This window comes from Camelus dromedarius, chromosome 27 (assembly GCF_036321535.1).
Source record: "Camelus dromedarius isolate mCamDro1 chromosome 27, mCamDro1.pat, whole genome shotgun sequence".
Lineage (NCBI taxonomy): Eukaryota > Metazoa > Chordata > Mammalia > Artiodactyla > Camelidae > Camelus > Camelus dromedarius.
The window spans coordinates 1,725,403-1,744,205 of record NC_087462.1 but is presented as its reverse complement, the minus strand read 5'-3'; the positions used below and the strand labels follow the sequence as shown (position 1 = coordinate 1,744,205).

Sequence of the window (18,803 nt, the reverse complement as noted above, 5' to 3'; positions counted from 1 at the left end):
GCCCGGAGGCTCTAGATTTTCCTGAAATGAGGATCCAGAGGGAACTAAGTTACAGAAAAGGGAGGCACATAAAAGCGCTGTGGGATCTGGATGGGATCTTGGAACAGAAGAAGGATGTCCGTGGCAAAACCAGTGACAGCCGGGTGAAGTGTGGCGCTGATAGTAACGCACCAGCGCTGGTTTCTGAGTTGCAACAAACGTACGGTGGTGGTGAGCCTGCGAGGCTGGCCAGCCAGCCTGGGGGCCAGATCCAGCCCACACTGGCCTGTTCTTAAAAATGTATTAATTAGCTATTTATATTATAATTAATTACTTTTAATAGTGTAAAATACACATAATATAAAAGTTACTATCTTAAAAAAAGTTCCCATCTTAACCATTTTTTTTTTATGAGGGGAAGGTAATTAAGTCATTTATATTTGGAGGAGGTGCTGGGGATTGAACCCAGGACCTTGTGCATGCTAAGCTCGCCCTGTGCCACGAGCTATACCCTCCCTCCCACCTTAACCACTTGTAAGTGCGCAGCTCAGCGGCATTAAGCACATCCACATTATTGTGCAACCACCTCCACCCTCCATCTCCAGAACTTTCTCATCTTCCCAAACTGAAACTCTGTCCTCATTAAACACTGACTCCCCCTCCCCCAGCCCCTGGCCCCACTGGCTACTTTCTGTCCCTGTGAATTTGACTCCTCTAGGCCCTCCTGTGAGTGGAATCAGAGAGTATTTGCCCTTTTGTGTCTGGTTTTTGTCACTAAGCATCATGTCCTCGAGGCTCATCCATGTTGGAGCGTGTTAGAATTTCTTTCCTCTTAAAGGCTGAATAATATTCCATTGTGCAGATGGAGTACACTTTATCGTTAGCCTGTTTTTATACAGCTCAGGAGCTAAAAATGCCTTTTATGTTTCTAAAGTGTTGAGAGAAACAAACACAGAGGAAAGTGCAGCAGGGAGCTACAGCCCACAGGGCCTGAATGGTAGTCATTTGACCTTTTACAGAAGAGCTGGCTGACCTCTCCTCTAAGATGTAAATGTGAGATTAAGCCGAGTGGGGTTGTTTGGGAACTCTCTGTACTAGCTTCGCAATTTACTGTAAATCTACAGTTATTCCAAAGTGAAAGATTTTTAAAAGGAAAATTTGGAGAACTAGGGATGTCCTTCTAAAGTAAGACATGAAACCCCAAAGTCGCGACTCAAAACCAGCTAGCACTCTGACTTTCAGCCCTGTGTGCCTATGTCTCTCTTTTTATTGCCAGTGTTCTTATCTTGTAACTTTGAAGACAGTCGTCAGTCAGTTCCCGTGACACCGCTTTGTGTTTGGGACCTCCCCTGGGGCACTCCAGCATGTGAAATGCACCAGCATTGTTTGTGTAGTGTGTGTCTCTGCTCACACACTTCAGGATTTCCCTGCTCCTGGTCTGCGAAGCCCCTGGAATCTAACTCTAGCTCAGGGATTGTCAAACTCTTAAAGTCCGGAGTGCATATATTTGGCTTTGCAGACCTCATGCTCTCTGTAGCTACTACTCAATTCTGCCGTTGTGGAACAAAAGCAGCCACAGACGATACGGAAATGAAGACACGTGGCTGTGTGCCAATAACACTTAATTTACAAAAGCAAGCAGTGGGCCGGATTTGGCCCATGGGCCAGAGTTTGCCAACTCACACTCCAGCCCATCGTTTCACCTGTATCTAATAGTTCTCATTTGCCAGCTTGGTATTGGGAAAGTGATTAGGGATTTGTGCCTGGCATCCGTCCTACCTCCTTTATGTCCTGGCTCTGCTCACATGTGACCTTGAGCAATCGATTTTCTTTCTCTGTGACTCCAGTTTCTTGCTTCATAAAAAGTGAATTATAGTTTTTGTTAGGATAATTAAGTAAGGGGATACACACACACACATACACACAAAATAAAACTCAGCACAGAGACTGGCGTATATGCATTCAGGAGCTATTAGATATTTTTGTTCTACTGTATGATTTATTTAAATAGTCTCCTATCATATTAGTTAGCTAATGCCATGTAACAAGTCGCCATGAACTTAGTGGCTTAAAAAAACCCACACATTTATTATCTCATGGTTTCTGTGGGTTGGAAATTTGGGTGTGGTTTAGCTGGGTCCTCTGCTCAGAGTCTCTTACTGGTTGCCATCAAGGTGTCAGCTGGGGCTGGAGTCTCCTAGGAAGGCCTGACTGGGGAAGTTGCTGCTGCCAAGTTCACATGGTCCTAGGCAGGATTCAGTTCCTGTGGGACCCTGGTTCTTCTCTGGCTGTTGACCGGAGGCCACCCTCAGTCCCCTGCCACGTGGACCTCTCCAACATGCTGATGGCGTCATCGATGTGTGCAAGCTGAGAAGGCCACAGTCTGCAGCAACACGGAGGCCACAGTCTTACATAACATGGTGGCAGGAGCGGGACTCGCCCACCACCCCTCACCCCCAGATGCACCCACTTCCGCAGGCTGTGCCCTTGGCACTGACTGGACTGTGCAAAATCCCCAGAACTAGTGAGCCCTGGTGAGCGCCTCCTGTGGGCTGGTGGTGAAACCAGTTTGAACCACTGTGATGAGCAAAGCACACGTGGTTCCTGAATTGGGGGTCTTACCTCTCCGGAGGGAGACTGGACTTTGAACCATAGCATGCTGATGGGTATGGGGTCTCTTCAGGGAGATGGCCGTGTCCTAGGATTAGAGCGATGGTCGCACAGTCTTGTGAACATCCTAAAAGCCATTGAACTGGACATTTTAGAGGGTGAATTCTATAGTATGTGAATTCCATCTTAATTTTTAAAACATGAAAAGGAAAGCCTGGGGACAGGGTGGGGCTCGCAGGTTGTAAGAATGTGCTGCCCATGACAGGAACGGGTGATCGTCCTGTCCATGCGGGCTCCTCGTGGCCACCGTTGTGCATTCTGCCTGTTCCCCCACTCCAACCCCATGATTTTTCCTCCCTCACAGCACTGGGCACTTTGTGCCTGGAGTTTTCATTGTCTGTGTCTGACATTTACTGACCCTGCCTTGTGGGTAGTTCATAAAGGCAGGGTGTGTGTGGGGTCTGCAGACCCCTGCCTACCACGGCTCTGTTGTCACTATTTTAAAATCTGTAATAATCTTTGAACAAGGGGTCCCACAGTTTCATTTTGCTTCAAGCTCTGCAAATTCTGCAGCAGGTCCCGCTGCTGCGTCCCGTCTCCTTGTCCCCTGCGGCTTGTCCCCTGCGGGCCCTTCATGGGGGCCTGGGGAGCGCCCTGATGGGGAAGTGGAAGCCCAGCGTCTTTGTTGGGCGAAGGTCCCGGGGACAGCCTGGCGCCAGCTGGTGCACCTGGCAGCCTGCTGTCTTGTGAGCCCTGGGGACAGCGCTGCAGGAACGATTTTTGTCCTCACTCCTGTCTGCTCCGGCCCAAGCCGGTCTGGGCCAAGCACAGCCCGGTGGGGGCTCTGTGGTGGTCACCTCATGGTCCAAATCCAACTCCAAGGACTTGAGGACAGCTAGCAGCTGATGTTAAAGGGCCAAGAACCAGGAGATGTACGGATGGTAGATGTGAGGACGGAAAGAGAGAAACATCTTGAAGGTGATTCCTGAGCTACCCACGTTCTCAGCAGCATGATTCACAGTAGCCAGAAATGGGAAGAGCCCAAATGCCCATCAGTAATAAACAGAGAAACGCATGTGTCCCTCCACACAAGGGAACACCACTCAGCCGTGACCCGGAGAGCAGCCCTGACACCCGCCCCCACGGGGCCGGACCCCGAGAGCGCGGTGCTCAGGGAGAGAAGCAGACACAGAAGGACACACAGTGTGTGAGCCCATGGACGTGAAACGTCCAGAATAGGCCAGTCCCCAGACACAGGGAGAGGGTTGTCAGGGGCCGGGGTGGGGGGCACTGCTGCTGGGGATTAAATATTTGTGGTGATGAAATATTCAAAAATTGCTTGTGGTGATGGTCACACAACTTTGGGAAAGCACACACAAGAAACTCCACTGAACTGTGCACTTTGAATAGGCTAATTGTGTGGCATGAGAATTATGTCTCAGTAATGCTGTCTGAAAATTTTATGTTTAGATTATCGGTCACCATTTCCAAGTTTTGATAATGTCCCCCAGTTGTGTAAGGAGCTGCCATTGGGGAACCAGGTGAAGGGTGCCTGGACCCCTCGGCACTAGTTTTGCAACTTCTTCAAAAATAAAAAGCTGAAGGACTGTACGTGTAGACGGTCCTTGCAAGATTGAGGCAAGTCTTGGCCTCCAGGTCTGTGGGCACGTTGCTCTGGCCCTTTCGTCTCTCGTCCCTGCTTGTCCACTGCTGTCTGGGTCCCCGCACCGTCCAGGGCGCCCCTCTAGCCTCAGCGGCTTGAGCAGCTCCAATCCTAGGTGGCCCCGCGGGCTTACAGATACCGGTGGGTCGGAGTCTAGCAGCTCCCGGAGCTCAGAGGGTGTTCCTGGGGCAGCAGCGCCACCTGCAGGTGATTGTGGGGATGTCAGTTCTCCATCATTAGCCTGAACTGATTTTCCCAGAGAAAGGGAACCAGCATTTAACAAATTTAACTGAGTTATTTTTTAAAGTAAATGTTTAATTTTAGAATGATTTTAGATGTTTAGAAGCATTTCGAAGAGAGTTCCCATCTCTGCCTACCCATCCCCCAATTTCTCCCAATGGTCTTGTCTCTCATACGCACAGTGCATTTATGACAACCGAGAGGTGGACGTGGGTGCAGGTCTGTGACCTCAGTCCCCTCTTTATTCAGATTTTGCTAGTTTTCCCTAGTGTCCTTTTCTGCCCCAGGATCCCATCCAGAATCCCACCTGTGTTTAGTCGGCCGCATGCCTTAGGCAAACCCAGGTGGGCTGGGCACCCCAGGGCTCGCAGTTCAAGGGGTTGACTCAGCCCCCTCCCCTTCCTTCCAGGAAACTGTGAGGGTCAAATGATGCTGGTGAATGTCTTGCATAAACTATAAAAGTTCACGTGAGGCAGGGGAGGTGTAGCTCTGTGGTAGAGCACGTGCTTAGCACGCATGAGGTCCTGGGTTCATTCCCCAGTCCCTCCAGTTGAAAGAAAGAAAGAGAGAGAGGGAGAGAGGGAGGGAGAAAGGAGGAAGAGAAAGAAAGAAAGAGGTCATGTGAACATCGCATCCTTTTCTCCACCGTAGTGTTGGAACACATGGAAAACTCACCGGGGGTAACAGCGTGCTGAGAAGGCTTTCTGGCAAACTGCCGGGATCAGTCTGACTCCCCTGCGTCTCGAAGCATCCTATCTGTGCTGTCCCCACAGTGGGGGAGAGAAACCCAAAGGCAGGACTCCCAGAGATTTTACATCTAATCGTGAGCCCGCGCCTCTTCTGTGCTGACACCACTGAACACTCACTGGCATTTCAGGCCAAATCGTGCTCAACTAACATGATGCGTGTTTCTTCCAGGGAGAGGACGTTGGGTTCCTGGACCGCGGCGCTGCGGACAGCAGGCCTCGAGCACAGGTCAGTGTCCTGGGCTTTTTCTTTTCTCCATATTCGATTTGGAGTTCACGTGGGTGTTTGGTTGGCTGTTGGGAGCCAAGATGAGAATGAAGAGGTTGGCTTGCCGTCCAGGCGGGTATCCTTGCCGTGCACGCCTGTGTCCCCCACGCCAGGCCTTGCTCGCTTGTTTCTGAGGCTTGGTCTTGTCCACCAAAGGCGCACGGGAGCCACAGGGAGCACCTTGTGCCCTCAGCTCCTGATTGGTTGATCGCCGTGAAGCAGGGGGCTGTGGGGCTGGAGTGCCGGTCCTGAGCCCCCAGGACGGGTGCGGGGTGGCGAGCCTGATGGTGCCGCCTGCTTCCCGCTCTCAGCCTCCTCCTCGAGGGGCTTGATTAGGGTGCTCTGGTGCTTCACCCCAGTTGTCATCTGCATGGAGATGACAACTGTCAAAGGCTGTCATCCAGAGCAGAGTAGGTCCCCGTGCGTGACAAATACCTGGACCTTGTTGCCCGCCCTGGCGCGATGGCAGGTTGGCACCATTGCGAGGCCTCGGGAGGGTTAAATTTGAGGAAAACTGAAGCTCGGGTCCTGGTCTCTCACTCCTACCTGTCTCGGGTCTCACTCCTCAGAGGACTCCAGGTGGCTTTTGTGATGTATGAAGAGGAAATGGAAAAAATTGAGGCTGCCTGCGGCCCCGGGCCCGTGCCTCCCGTGCGCCTCTGTTTTGTCACAAATGTCTCTGCTGCTCCCCGGGAGTATCCTCTTTCACGGGGTCTTGAGAGTAAACGTGCAGTTTCTAATAACAATTTGGATGGATCTTTGATTCGGGCTGTGTTCAGTGTATCAACAAACTTGAGGGAGACCTGATGTCTTTATAAGGTGCATTCTCACCCGGTGTGTGTGCTGTGCGTGTAAAGGAAAATTGTTAGACAAGAGTGCAGAGCCCCGGGACGACACTTCGTATGATTCCACTTAGATGGAATGTCCAGGAGAAGCAAGCCTGTAGGGACAGAAAGGCTGCTGGGCTGCCAGGGACTGGGGTGGGAATTAAGACGCGCTGTGCTGCGGGACCAGGTGTCTTACGGGGAGAAGGGAAGAGTCTAGAACTGTGGGGGGGGGGGTCGCGTAACAGAGCAGGACCCTCTGACATTTGCAGGGGTGTCTGCAACTGCCTAACTGTACAATGGTTTAAAGGGTTTTCTCATGCTCTTGCTACGGGGTCGGGCTGGAGAGGAGGGGGGCTTGGGCGCGTGGTGCTGTGCGCAGGGCCCGTGCTCAGTGCCCTGGCATCCAGCTGGCTTGTTTGTGCTCCCCCAGGGTCTGAAACAGATTCACAGCACGCACTTAGCACTGGCTTAGCACTCCGCGTTATGGGCGGATTGTAATTTATTTGTTTTAAAATAATTTTATAATTGACTTAGGTGGTCTGTTGGTGGGCTTTTTTGGGGGGGTGTTCACTTTTTTTTCTGTTTTTCTTTTCTTTCTCTCTTGCTCTCTTTTTAAATTTGGCGGCTCTCTGGGATGAATGTCCTTGTGGGGACTCTGTACGTCCTGGGCTGGTCCTCGTTGGGAGTAAATTCCCATAAGCAGGCTTCCCTGGTCTGAGAATTCAGGTCTGGGCTATCTCATTTACGTTCTGACCTTCAGCCACAAAGACCTCCAGAAAGGCAACGTCGCCCACTCCGGGGCCTGCCTCCCTGCCCTCCCAAGCCCAGCGTTAAGTCACTGCCCTGTCCGCGTCTCCCTGGTCCCTTCCTCTCAGGCTTTGCTTCCGCCAAGGGCCCGGCTGCGTCCTGACCTTTCTGTTGGAGTGTCTCTCTGGGTGACTTGTCTGACCGCTCCCGGCGTCTCTGGACGCCGCCTGCTGTCCGCCGCCTTCGCCGCGGACGCTTCTCCCAGTGGTCGTTGCCCTCGGCTCCTGGCGGGTTTCGCCGCGGGGGACCTGCAGCACTCTGCGCACAGCCGTGCTCTCTCTGCTCTGCGAGGCCTGCTTCCAAATGTCGGGGTTTCAAAGAACAATTCGCCTGCCTTTTGTTCGGATCGCATGTTTTCAACTTAAATCCTTGCGCCCTTTGGAATTCAGCTGTGCTCGTAGGTCTCATCTGGGGATCATTCAGACGCCCCCCAGGAGCCACTGGGACACGTCTGGGGACATCTGTGGTTGTCACAACTTGGGGGGGTGGCTCCTGTCATTGAGAGGGTGGGGCCAGGGTTGCTGCTGCAGACCCCGCAGCGCTGAGGACGCCCGCACAGAGGATGAGCGGCCCCGATGTCAGCAGTGCCCAGTGGACAGGTGTGTTGGAAGGAGACAGAATTTTCTGCTGAGCTGGTGCCCACGGCCAGCCTTGCAGGGGGTCCTCTGTTCCCCTTGACACACTCCTCGAAGCGGGGAGTCTGGACTTTCCCTGAGACCTTTTTAGTTTCATAGTCACTCTTAAGCCTGTCCTGTTTGCCAGGCGCAGTGCTGGATGTCCGCAGGCGCCCTCATGTCCGGTTCCCCAGCACCCGGGCAGGGCCGGGCAGCCTGGATCTCCCATGGCAGGGTGGCTACCTCTCCAGGGGAGCCAGGATGTCACCGAACAAAGGCCACCACCGCCCATCCTGGCCACAGCACCGCTGGGTCCAGCTGCACTGAATTTCCACAGACACCAGGGCTCAACGAGGACCCGGAGTTTGGGGTGTTTGCTCCTGCCTGGGGTTTTGGGCCGGGGACGGTCCCAAGAGTGCTGCGGTTCCTGCTGGTGGCCACTAGGGGGCGGAGAAAGTCCTTGCTGTCTCTGGCGGGGCTGGGTTTTGAGCCAGGCGGGGATGGAGATGCAGGTTGGTACAGGGGGTGCCACTGGGCATCCAGGTGTCTTCAGTCAACCCCTCACCTCACCCCTCTCAGAGTCCTGTGACTTCCTGTTCACGTTCTCTGGGACATTCTGGTCCAGCACCCAGAGACCCACGGTCACCCTGTTCTGGGGGCCCTTACCTCACAGACCCAGAGATTCTGTGGGTCCGTTGGGTGTAAGAGGGAGGCAGAGAACACAGCTCTATGACCTTGGAGGCCCTGGGCACCTGCACCCACAGATCCACCCCAGCCCGGGCGCACCCCAGGGGCTGAAGCAGAGCCTGGACCCGGGAGCAAAGGCCACAGGATGAGGGTGGGCGGCCTAGCTGCTGCTCTGCTGCCGGAGGACTGGGTCTTGCTTCTGTCACCTTCCAGTGCAGGCACAGGGATAGTTCCTGCCTGGACTGGCCAGGCCTTGGGGGTCCGCCCAAAGACTTCCTTCGTTCCCTCAGCCAGGACTCCAGAGCGTCTGGCTGGGCCAGGCCCTGGGGGACAACAGGGCACAGGGTGGGTGGAACACCGGCTCACACAGGGCTGACGTTCCGGCGAGAATCGGGAACCATTCAGGGTCTGTCCCCCCGGGCACGGCTGACACAGGTCCAGGTCGTCCTCTGTCGGGGGCCATCCTGGGCTCTGTGGGGTATGGAGCAGCTTCCCTTCCCCGTCCCCCAACTCGATGCCAGGGGGCCCCCAGTCACGGCAACCACAGATGTCCCCCAGGCACCACCCGGTGTCCCGTGAGGGCAGGGTCCCCCTGGGTGAAACCCTGCCCTCCTGGCGCCTCCCATGTCCTGTCTTTAGATGTGGCTAGGTCCCCGCACCCCGGGTGGCGCGTCTTACTGGCTTTGAAGCTCCGAGGGGCCGGGACCACAGCCAGTTGACTCCTGCCTCGTGGAATGGCTCTCAGACATCCCGGCTGTTGGGGGGCCGGCCTCCCTCCAGAAGGTGCCATTATCCTTTGAGGTGAACACCGAGTCCGGAGCTCGGCCCTCTAGTGTGGTAGCCACAAGCCCCAGGCCCACAGGCATGGGAGGGCGGGCAGCGGGGAGACGAGTACACTGGGAATGTACTGGGGTAAATCGGTGCTTCTAGGTCGCAAAGGATTTCTCAAGCCTTCCTCCAGCCTTCCTGCTCCCTGCACGGGAACAAACAGAACTCCGTGACCTCCAACTGCAGAGTGTTTCTCTGATAACCCTCGTTCTCCCGGGAGTTTGTGAACAGTTCTGCCAAAAGCACTCCTGGGACTTTTATCTTGAGAGAGTGGCCCTTGTGTGGGGTGCAAACTCCAACCCCAGGGTGCAAGTCCGAGCATGTTTCTCCCCACCCCGCCCCGTCCCCATCCCGTCGGTCCCCGCCCGGCTCTGTCCTGGGCAGGCGTGTTGAAATGCGCACTGTTATCAGTCCTCTCCGTGGACAAGCTGTTCTCCCGAGAGACCTGCCAAGACAGGCGGTCAGAACCTTAAAACCGCCTGCTCACAGAAGGTCACGGCTGCTGCCGCCGCCCTCCCAACAGAAAACGGACACAGTACCTACGTAATTACGGGGTGCCCAGCTGAACCCGGCCGCGGGGGGGACCCGCTGCAGCCCGCAGGCCCAGAACCCTCTCCCTGCAGCCAGAGGCTCCCCTTGTGCAGAGCAGCCCATGGGGTGCTTCCCAGGACACGAGCCTGACCCCACTCAGCAGGGTCTCACCATGGTGACCCTGCCCCAGGGGACCCTGGGTGACATCTGGGGACACCTGTGGTCATCATGACTGGGACATGAGTGGGTGGGGCCAGGGAGTCTGGTCCACAACCCCCGGGACCCAGGACGCCCCACAGAGAGTGTCCAGGCCCCGTGTCAGCAGTGCCGAGGGGGAGGGTCCCTGCTCCCCAAGATTGTTGGTCCCAGGGTGAGTCAAGATCGCCTTCTTTATTGTGTGTTATCACCATGGTTCCCGCTCAAGCCCCGCTCTTCCGGACCCTGTGGGCTGAGGCACACTGCAGATTCTCTCGGGGAATCCGCTCGTGGGCTGGTTAATGCCACCCCCGATTTTACCAGTTTGAACACCGAGGACCAGAGAGGCTCACGTCCGGTATCTCGAGGCAGGGCTCCCACCTGTGGGCCAGTAAGAACTGACACAACAACCAAGGCACTGAGACCGCAGTGTCCCCAGGCAACCGCGTGAGCAGCCAGCCTCCTCGGGGCAGGGGTGATGTGCCCATGTGGCCACCAGTGGAGTCACAGATTCAAGGCCTCCTTTGACTCAGAACACACAGAAGGTAATAGTCACACACACAATAGTGACAGGAAGGTGGGGGGCAGGGGGAGATGGGGAGCCACGTGGAAGCCAAAGAGGGGCCCATTTGGGGCGGGCAGAAGGGGTCCCCCTCATCCCAGGGCCCATTCTCAGCCCTGCAGAGTGCTGGCCTGACTCCACCTGAGCCAGGGGGCACTGGAAGTGTGGCTCTTGCCTCCTTGTTCCCTCCCCTCCTGCTTCATTCTTTGGGTGAGCAGATGCCCATGGGCCCAGCCCCATCAGACTAAAACACACATGTCTGTGCACAGAAGCTCCCGGGACCATGCCCTCGGCGAGTACATGTAACAGAGGGTTAAGGCATAGCCTGAGAAGGCCCGGGTGGGGTGCACTCAGGGGTTGGGGGCAGGGGGAGGTGCTGAAGGGGCTGAGGGTGGGGAGGGGGCCTGAGCAGGTGCCCCAAATGCAAGGGCACGGGGAACTGGGGTGTTGGGAGCTTGTCTCTAATTGCCATTGGTGTCCCCCCCATTCAGGTGTTAAAACCCACGCCCCAGCTTGGTGGTAATTGGAGATGGAGCATTTGAGAGGTGTGATCCTGGGATTTTAAATCAATACATATTTTGGTCTTCAGCTACAGTTCCTGGCTCCCAGCTCCCAAAACCTTTAGAATTTCCTGAGCCATAGGAGCAACCCCTGTGTGTGACTAAATGTGATAGTGGTTGTAAAACCCTGGGTGCTCTGCTCTGCCATTGCAGGAGGAGTGCACTTGCTAGCTCTTGCTGTGTAACAAGTCACCACACACTCAGCAGCTTCCCCCAACCCGCCCCACCTATCAGGGCAGAAGTGTGGAAGCAGCGTGGCCGGGCTCTGTGCGGGGTCTCCCTGGGGTTGGCCAGGGCTGATGTCTCACCTGAGCCTCAACTGGGGAAGGACCCACTTCCAAATTCACCCAGGCTGTCAGCAGGATTCAGTTCCTTTCTGCCATCTGACAGAGGCTACCATTATCTTACTAGCTGCCAGCTGAGGATGACCCTGAGCTCTTGGAGGCCACCCAGGTCCTGGCCTGACCACATAGTCTCCTTCATAGACCCACTCTTCCCACCAGACTCCCACTGCAGGAAGGGCCTTGCCCTTTGAAAGACTCACTTGATTAGGTCAGTCCCACCCAGACAAAGAGTCCTTTGATTAATTCAAAGTCAGGTGACTTGAGACTTTAATTATATCCTCCAAATCCTTTCTGTATAAAATCACCTAATCAGGGTATGGTATCTTATCATGTTCACAGTCCTGCACACACCTGGGGGCTGGTCTACAGGGGGCAGGTCTCTGGGGGATTTAGAACCCTGCTGACCACAGAGTGGGAGAAGGAGCTGTGGGCGGGTCAGGGTTGGGGTGGAGAGGTGGTGTTTGAATGAGGCGTGGTTCGTTTTGTCCAAGTCACACCTAAACATACCCGTGGCTTCACCTGATCTTTCAAAAACTTTTCATTTGAAATCATCACAGATTCATAGGAAGTTGCAAAAACCATGCAGAGCAATCTCATGTGCCCTTCTCCCAGCTCCTCCCAGTGGTGGCATCTCACGTGAATATAGGACAAAACTAGGAAGTTGGCAAGGGGCCCGTGTATGTACAGAGTTCCATGCCATTTATCACGTGCAGATGTGGCTCCTGGGTGTGCAAGACCATCACACATCTGCAAAGTGGAAAGAGCCCTTCCTGCTTGTTTGTGTGTGTGTGTGTGTGGAGGGGAGTGAGGAGGGCAGGGAGAAACCAGGATCTCTGCTGTCTTCTCTGTGCCTCCCAGAGAGGGTGTCCCCAGGGGGCTGTCCTGTGCTTCTCCCTGACAGTAGCCCTTACATAGCAGTGCCCTTTACATCTGTGCCCCTCCTGCGGGAGGTGGCATATCCCAAGATGGTACCCTAGACCCCCACCTCCTGGTGTCCACACCCTGTCTGATTCCTGCTCCTGAGTGTGGGCAGAACCCAGAACAGAGGTGATGCCACTCTATGGTTAGGCTGATGTGAAATGGCCAAAGGGAATTTCCTGGTGTGACAAAGACCCCTGATCCGTTGACTCTTGAGTTCATCAAAAGGGAGGTTATCTAGGTGGGCCTGACCTAATCAGATGCGCCCTTAAAGGAGACCAGAAGCATATCTAGAGGCATCAAATCCATAGAGACAGAAAGTAGACAGTGGGGACCAGGGGCTGGGGGCAGGGATGGAGAGTCCGTGTTTAATAGGGACAGAGTTTCAGTTTGGGAAGATGGGAAAGTTCTAGAGATGGATGGTGGGGATGGTCACACAACAATGTGAATGTGCTTCATGCTGCTGAGCTGTGCACTTAAACGTGGTTAAGATAGTCAGATGCTTTTTACCACAATAAAGAGAGAGCGCAGCAGCAGCAGCAGCAGCAGCAGCAGGTACTGTCCTGCTGGCCGTGAAGAAAGCAGACAGCTGCATCGTGAACTGCCCGTGCAGGAGGCCAGGCAGCCCCGGAGCAGAGAGCAGCCCCCATCTGACAGCCAGTAGGAAAATGGGGCCTCCGGCCCACCACTGCGGGGAAGTGGACTCTGCCAACCGTTCGGATAAGCCTGGAAGGGGACCCCAAGTTCCCAGATGAAAACTCAGCCCAGCCAATCCCTTGATTTCAGGCTTATGAGACCCCGAGCTTAGGACCCAGTTAAGCTACACCCCATTTCCCAACACAGAAACCAGGAGATGACAAAGGGCATTGTTTTAGACCTGAAGTTTGTGGCGACTTGTCATGCAGCAGGAGCTGACTGATACACCTGCCAGGTTGTCTTCACACACACTCTTTCTAAAATGGCAGCCCTATCTCACAGAGGAGAAAATGAGAGTAGAGAGAGGTCAAGTTACTGCCCAGAGCCACACGGTAACTGTTCTGTGACATTCAAATTAGCTGCGTCTGTCAGCCAAGCCGGACCGTAAGCTCCTTCAGCTCAGGGAGCGCCACCGGCCGGATGTTTAGCGAGTGAGTGAAGGAAGGAAAGAATGAGGCTCCAGGACGAACCCTCACCTGCCCTCCTGAGTGGAGAGGTGAGCCTGTGACCAGGATGGGTGACACATCGGGGCCAGCAGAGAACGTGCTCACCCTGCCCGGAGTGGAGTGATGATCACCCACGGGCTCCCCGGCTGAGTCAGCGGCCAGAGCGAGATCCAAGCTCACGAGCCTCCGGAATGAGACACGCCACACCTGGCTCCCTGACTAACCTCCTGGCTGATTCAGACCTCTGCCTGGACGAGCGGCAGGTGAGCTCGGAGGACCCTCTGCCCACGGGACTCGCAAAGCTAGGAAGCCAGGCTGTGGGCATCCTTGACTGGAGCCAGGGTGCAGGGCCGAGGACAGGCACAGTCCAAGTAGGCGTGTAGAGAGGCCGCCTCCAGGACTCCAGGTGGGGCCACACCCGCACACGCCCCCGGCAAACCATCAGCCATTCTCTGCATCCCAGTGACACGAGGCAGAGCCGGCTGGCCCCCTCGGCACTGCAGGCGTGGGGCTGGGTCATTCTCTGCAGGGGCCACCACAGGCAGCATCCCTGGCCCCCACCCCATCGAGGCTAGGAGCCCCCCCAAGTTGTGACTACCACAGACGTCCCCTGGGGGATGGAATCACCCCAGCTGAGACCCGGTTGAGTGAGCTGGTAGTGACAGCACTGCCTGAGAGCAACCGCAGGTGCTTCCTCCGGGACCTCAGGGAGGCCTTCCTGGAGGAAGTGGATCTGAGTCAAAGTTGACAACGTCCTGGAGCTGACTGGAGATGGAAGGGACCCTCCAGGTGGTTCCCAGACATAGGGCAGGGGTGGAAGGTGAGGCGGAGGGAGCAAGGAGCCCGCAGGCAGAGACTGCTTTACCCAGAGGGCAGTAGGGAGCCATAGAGGGTTCCAGCCCCACCCATGGCAACAATCAGTGGACCTCCCTGGTTTTCCAGATTAGGAAATTGAGGCACAGGGAAGGTGAGGGTGCTCTAGTCACCCCCAGCAGTGGTGCGCAGAGGGCTGTCTCCACAGTGCTGGAGCCAGGCTGGGAAGCAGCATTCGCCCCAGTGCCTCCCAGCTCCAAGACCCCCCGGTCAGGCAGGCAACTTTTCCCACCCTGTTTCCTTCACTAAAATTGGGATAATGCCTGCCCCGCCACCCAGGGCTGCCCCAGGGGAGAGGGGGTCACCAGCTCTGGGGTCCGTGTCCCTGCGGCCGGCACAGGGGGCGCTCACGGGAAGCGCATCCCATCACCCCGCTGTCATTGGAGGTGTCTCCCACCCCAAGCCCCGCACTCTTCCCCTCCCTGGGCCCTGCCTTCCTCCTTCCTGAAGACAGTGAAGGTTATCCGGGGCCTCTGGTCTCCATGGAAACCTGGGCCTGACTGCGGGACCCCAGGCCCTTCAGTGGTGGTGGTGATCCCTGGACCCCTGCCCCCAATCCCGGGGTCCTTTGGCTTGACGGAGGGCGAGAAAGAAGCCACCGAACCGTGGGAACAGAACATGCCCCTGACCCAGAGCCCGCACCCCTGGGAGGTGACCAGCAGGAGTCCCCCGTCTGTGGGCCCAGCCCCGCATCCACCAGGAGGGACAGCAGCCGGGGCAGTGCTTCCGTGTCCTGAGCTGACCTTGCTTTCCTGTTCTTGGGGCAGGAAATGCTGGGCCCTTGGAGTGGACTTGTCCAAGCTCAGTAAACACCCGGGCAGCCAGGGGTGGGAGCAGCGGTGCTGGTCTCCCTGCCCGCCCGCCTGCCCTCCTCTCTGTCCTTGGGACTTGTCAGGAAAGGTTGGCCGACCTGGTCCCTGCGTCCTTCCCGTAGGACTCTGAAGTGCTCAGCCCCTCCTGGCAGCGGAGGGTTGGAGATGCCATCTGGGGACAGTCACCCATGTTGTGAGGCTACCAGGGTTGCCATGTTTGCACACGGGCTGCGTTGCTACACACACACCCAGGACAGACTCGGGCTCTCGTGAGCATTTGCAGCAACTGCTCACGCGCGCGCGTGTGTGTGTTGAAATACACATAACATGAAATTCACCATCTTAACCATTTGTAGGTGCACAGCTCAGTGGCATTAAGCACATTCACGTTGTTGAGCAACCATCCCCACCACCATCTCCAGAGCTTCCTCATCTTCCCAAACTGCAGCTCTGTCCCCACGAAACCCTCACTCTCACTCCCCTCCCCCAGCCCCGGCCCCACCATCTACTTCCTGTCTCTGTGGATGTGACTCCTCTGGGTCCTTCTGTGAGTGGAATCATTTGTCCTTTCATGTCTGACTTATGTCACCGAGCAACATGTCCTCAGGGTTCATCTGCATTGTAGCAGGTGTCAGAATCTCTTTCCTCTTTAACGCTGAACCACATTCCGCCGTATGCACGGGCCACGTTTGTTTATCCATCAGGCCTTAATGATCACCTGGGTGGCTTCCACCTCTTGGCTGCTACGAATCACGATGGGAATACAGGTGTGTGATTACCTGTTTGAGATCCTGCTGTCAATTCTTTGGGGTGTGAAACATCTTTTGGTTCTGGTTTGACACCTTGGCCCCCAGCCTGCAGGTCACCTGTCTGCCTCCCAGGACAGCGGGGAGCCCAGTCTGAGCTGCAGAGTCAGGGAGTTGGGCCAACACATGGCTCTCCCTTCACCCATCCTCACTCGGGCCCACACGCCCCTAGGAAGAATAATAGGCTTTTTGCATAAATATGCTGCAGTACAAGAATTCAAAAGTTGCGAAGTGTGTCTCGCAGCCCATTGGCTCCAGGCGACCGTGCCTGCCAGGCGGTATGGAGCCACAGGTGACCCACCCATCCTGCGCCTGGCCCCTGGCCTGTACACACTGGTGTTTAATAATAACCTACCCCTATATTGTGGACCAAGTGTTCATGTCTCCCAAATTCACCTGCTGAAGCCCTAACTCCCAGTGGGACGGGGTTTGGAGGTGGGGCCCTTGGGAGTTGATCTGGGTTAGGTGAGGTCATGAGGGTGGGGCCCCCTGGATGGGATTAGTGTCCCTATAAGGAGAGGAAGGGACCAGAGCGCCCTCTCCGCTGCGCAAGGTCACAGCAGGAAAGCAGCCATCCCAGGCCAGGAGGCAGACTCCCACCAGGAACCCACAGCACCGGCGCCTGATTGCTGGCTTCCAGCCTCCCAGATGGCGAGGAGCCCCCGGTCTGGGGCTTCTGTGACAGCAGCTCGGATGGACTGATGTATCCTATCAAAAGTAAACGTAAACAGAAGCTGTCCACGTGGCAGTTCCCTCGGGGCACTGGAAATGCTTTTGAGGACAAGGGTGGACAAAGGAGCCGCTCTGCCTGCCGGAGGGGTGTATCGCAGGCAGGCTGGGACGGCCTGGCTCTTCAGCAGACAGTCAGGGTGTGGGGAGGGGGTCGGCATCCTGGGCGGCCGCAGCAGACGGGGCAGCTTTGAACCACAGACATCTGTGCCCCCAGTCCGGAGGCCAGCCGCCTGAGATCAGGGTGTCTCCAGCGGCTCAGAGGTGGGTGGGGGATCCATCCTGCCGCTTCTGGCTTCGGGGGCGCCAGGCCATGCTCGGCTTGTAGAGACGTCGCCAGCCTCAGCCTCTGTCCCCACGGGGCCCTCCTCCCCACCTCTCTGTGCGCCTCTCCTCTTTTTACAGGGACACCTGTGCTGGGCCAGGGCCCATCCTGTTCCAGTGTGACCTTATCTTACTTTGACTGTTGACCCCTGTGAAGACCCTATTTCCAAATAAGGTCACGGTGCCAGTCTGCTCAAGCTGCCGCGCAGCCCAGCCACCACAGACGGGAGCCGTCAACCCCAGGCGCGCTCTCCCGGTGCTGCGGGCCGGACTTCCTCTCCCGCATCCCTGCGCGTTCTCCCCGCCTGCGTGTCTGTGTCCCGATCTCCTCTTCTAGTAGGGAGCCCAGTCCCACCGGTTCAGGGCCCCATTTTACCTTCATCCACTCTTTAAAGACTGCCATCTCCAGCTACAGTCAGAGTCTGCGGCCTCGGGGCTCAGGGCTTCCACGTGGGGGTTTGGAGGAACACAGTTCAGTTCATGCCAGTCACCTCCTGAGGTTCCAGGTGGAAATGAATTTTGGGGAACGTGGGTTAAACTCAGTCTTCAGTGAGGGCCTGAGGGTTGTGGGAGGGAAAGGGGGCAGGCCCCCCGATCGGGGTTGGGGGCTGCAACCAACTGAAGCTCCGTGGAGGGGCCCCTGTTTGCACAAGCCCCACACGCGCTGCTGTGAGGGGGCCTCCTCGCCTTTGTGGATCGCAGTGGAGAGGCCTCAGCAGAGGCCGCAGGGGGCCCCGGGGCCGGGAGCAGGGCAGCCCCCAGCGGAGCCAGCACGTCCACCCTGCAGGCCCGCTCTGCGCACCACGCCAGCGGCCGGCCGGGGCAGCAGAGGGAGACACCTCAGCCCCCTGCCCGAGGGTGACTGGCACCGCGGCCCTAGCGTCCCACTAGGAGCAGGCACGTTTCCTGGAAACCTTCCCTTTTGCTTGTAACTGCTTGAAAGCCTTGGCTTCTTGCCCAAGATCTTCCCACTTTGCTTCGAGGGGAAGCAGCTTTGACTTTTTCCCTTCTTTATAGCATGATCTTGCGGCGTGAGCGACCACTCAGGGTGACATGGGCCCTGCTCTGGGGTGCAGTGGAGGGATGGGGAGAGAGAGCTGTCACCACATCTGAGGGGGCGCTGCGAGGTGGGCCAGTGATCCAGAGGCCCCGCGCAGAGAGAAATGGAGCAGCGGGTGGGTGTCCTGCAGCCAGAGCACAGGCCTTTGGCTCTTTTTCCTTAATTCTGCAAGTTAAAAACATTTTTAAAAATAGCAGCTTTATTGAGATGTAATTCACACACCATACAATTCATCCTATAAAGTGTGCAATTCAGGACGTTTTAGTACTTAGTTATGCAACCACTGATTCTAGAACATTCCACCACCCTGTCAGTAGTCACTCCCACCCCCTCCCCCAGCCCCTGACAGCCAGGAGCCCCCTCCCTGTGTCTGGGGACTGGCCTGTTCTGGACGTTTCACACCATGGACTCACACACTGTGTGTCCTTCTGTGTCTGCTTCTCTCCCTGAGCGTCGTGCTCTCAGGGTCCGTCCATGCGGGAGCAGGTCTCAGAGCTTCTCTCCTTTTCGTGACTGAATAATTGTCCACAGTGGTGCTTGGTTTTGCAAGATGTTACCTGATGGACGTTTCCATGGAATTCTGACATCTGTGGGAGCCCTACACCCTAATTAGGTTTTGGCCTGATCTTAAACGAGCACGAGTGACAAACTTGCTACACTTCTAGACAGGCCAGGCCT

At 56.2% G+C, this 18,803-nt stretch overlaps 1 protein-coding gene across 2 annotated transcripts in view; it reads left to right on the top strand.

Moving 5' to 3' along the window:
- The window catches only part of GNG7 (G protein subunit gamma 7), a 128,130-nt gene that overhangs the window by 34,020 nt on the left and 75,307 nt on the right, over positions 1–18,803 (top strand). For both annotated transcript variants that reach the window (XM_031436870.2, XM_064479679.1), the window contains exon 2: positions 5,411–5,467. The gene's annotated coding sequence lies outside the window, so the exon portion shown is untranslated. The remainder of the gene's footprint in view (positions 1–5,410; positions 5,468–18,803) is intronic.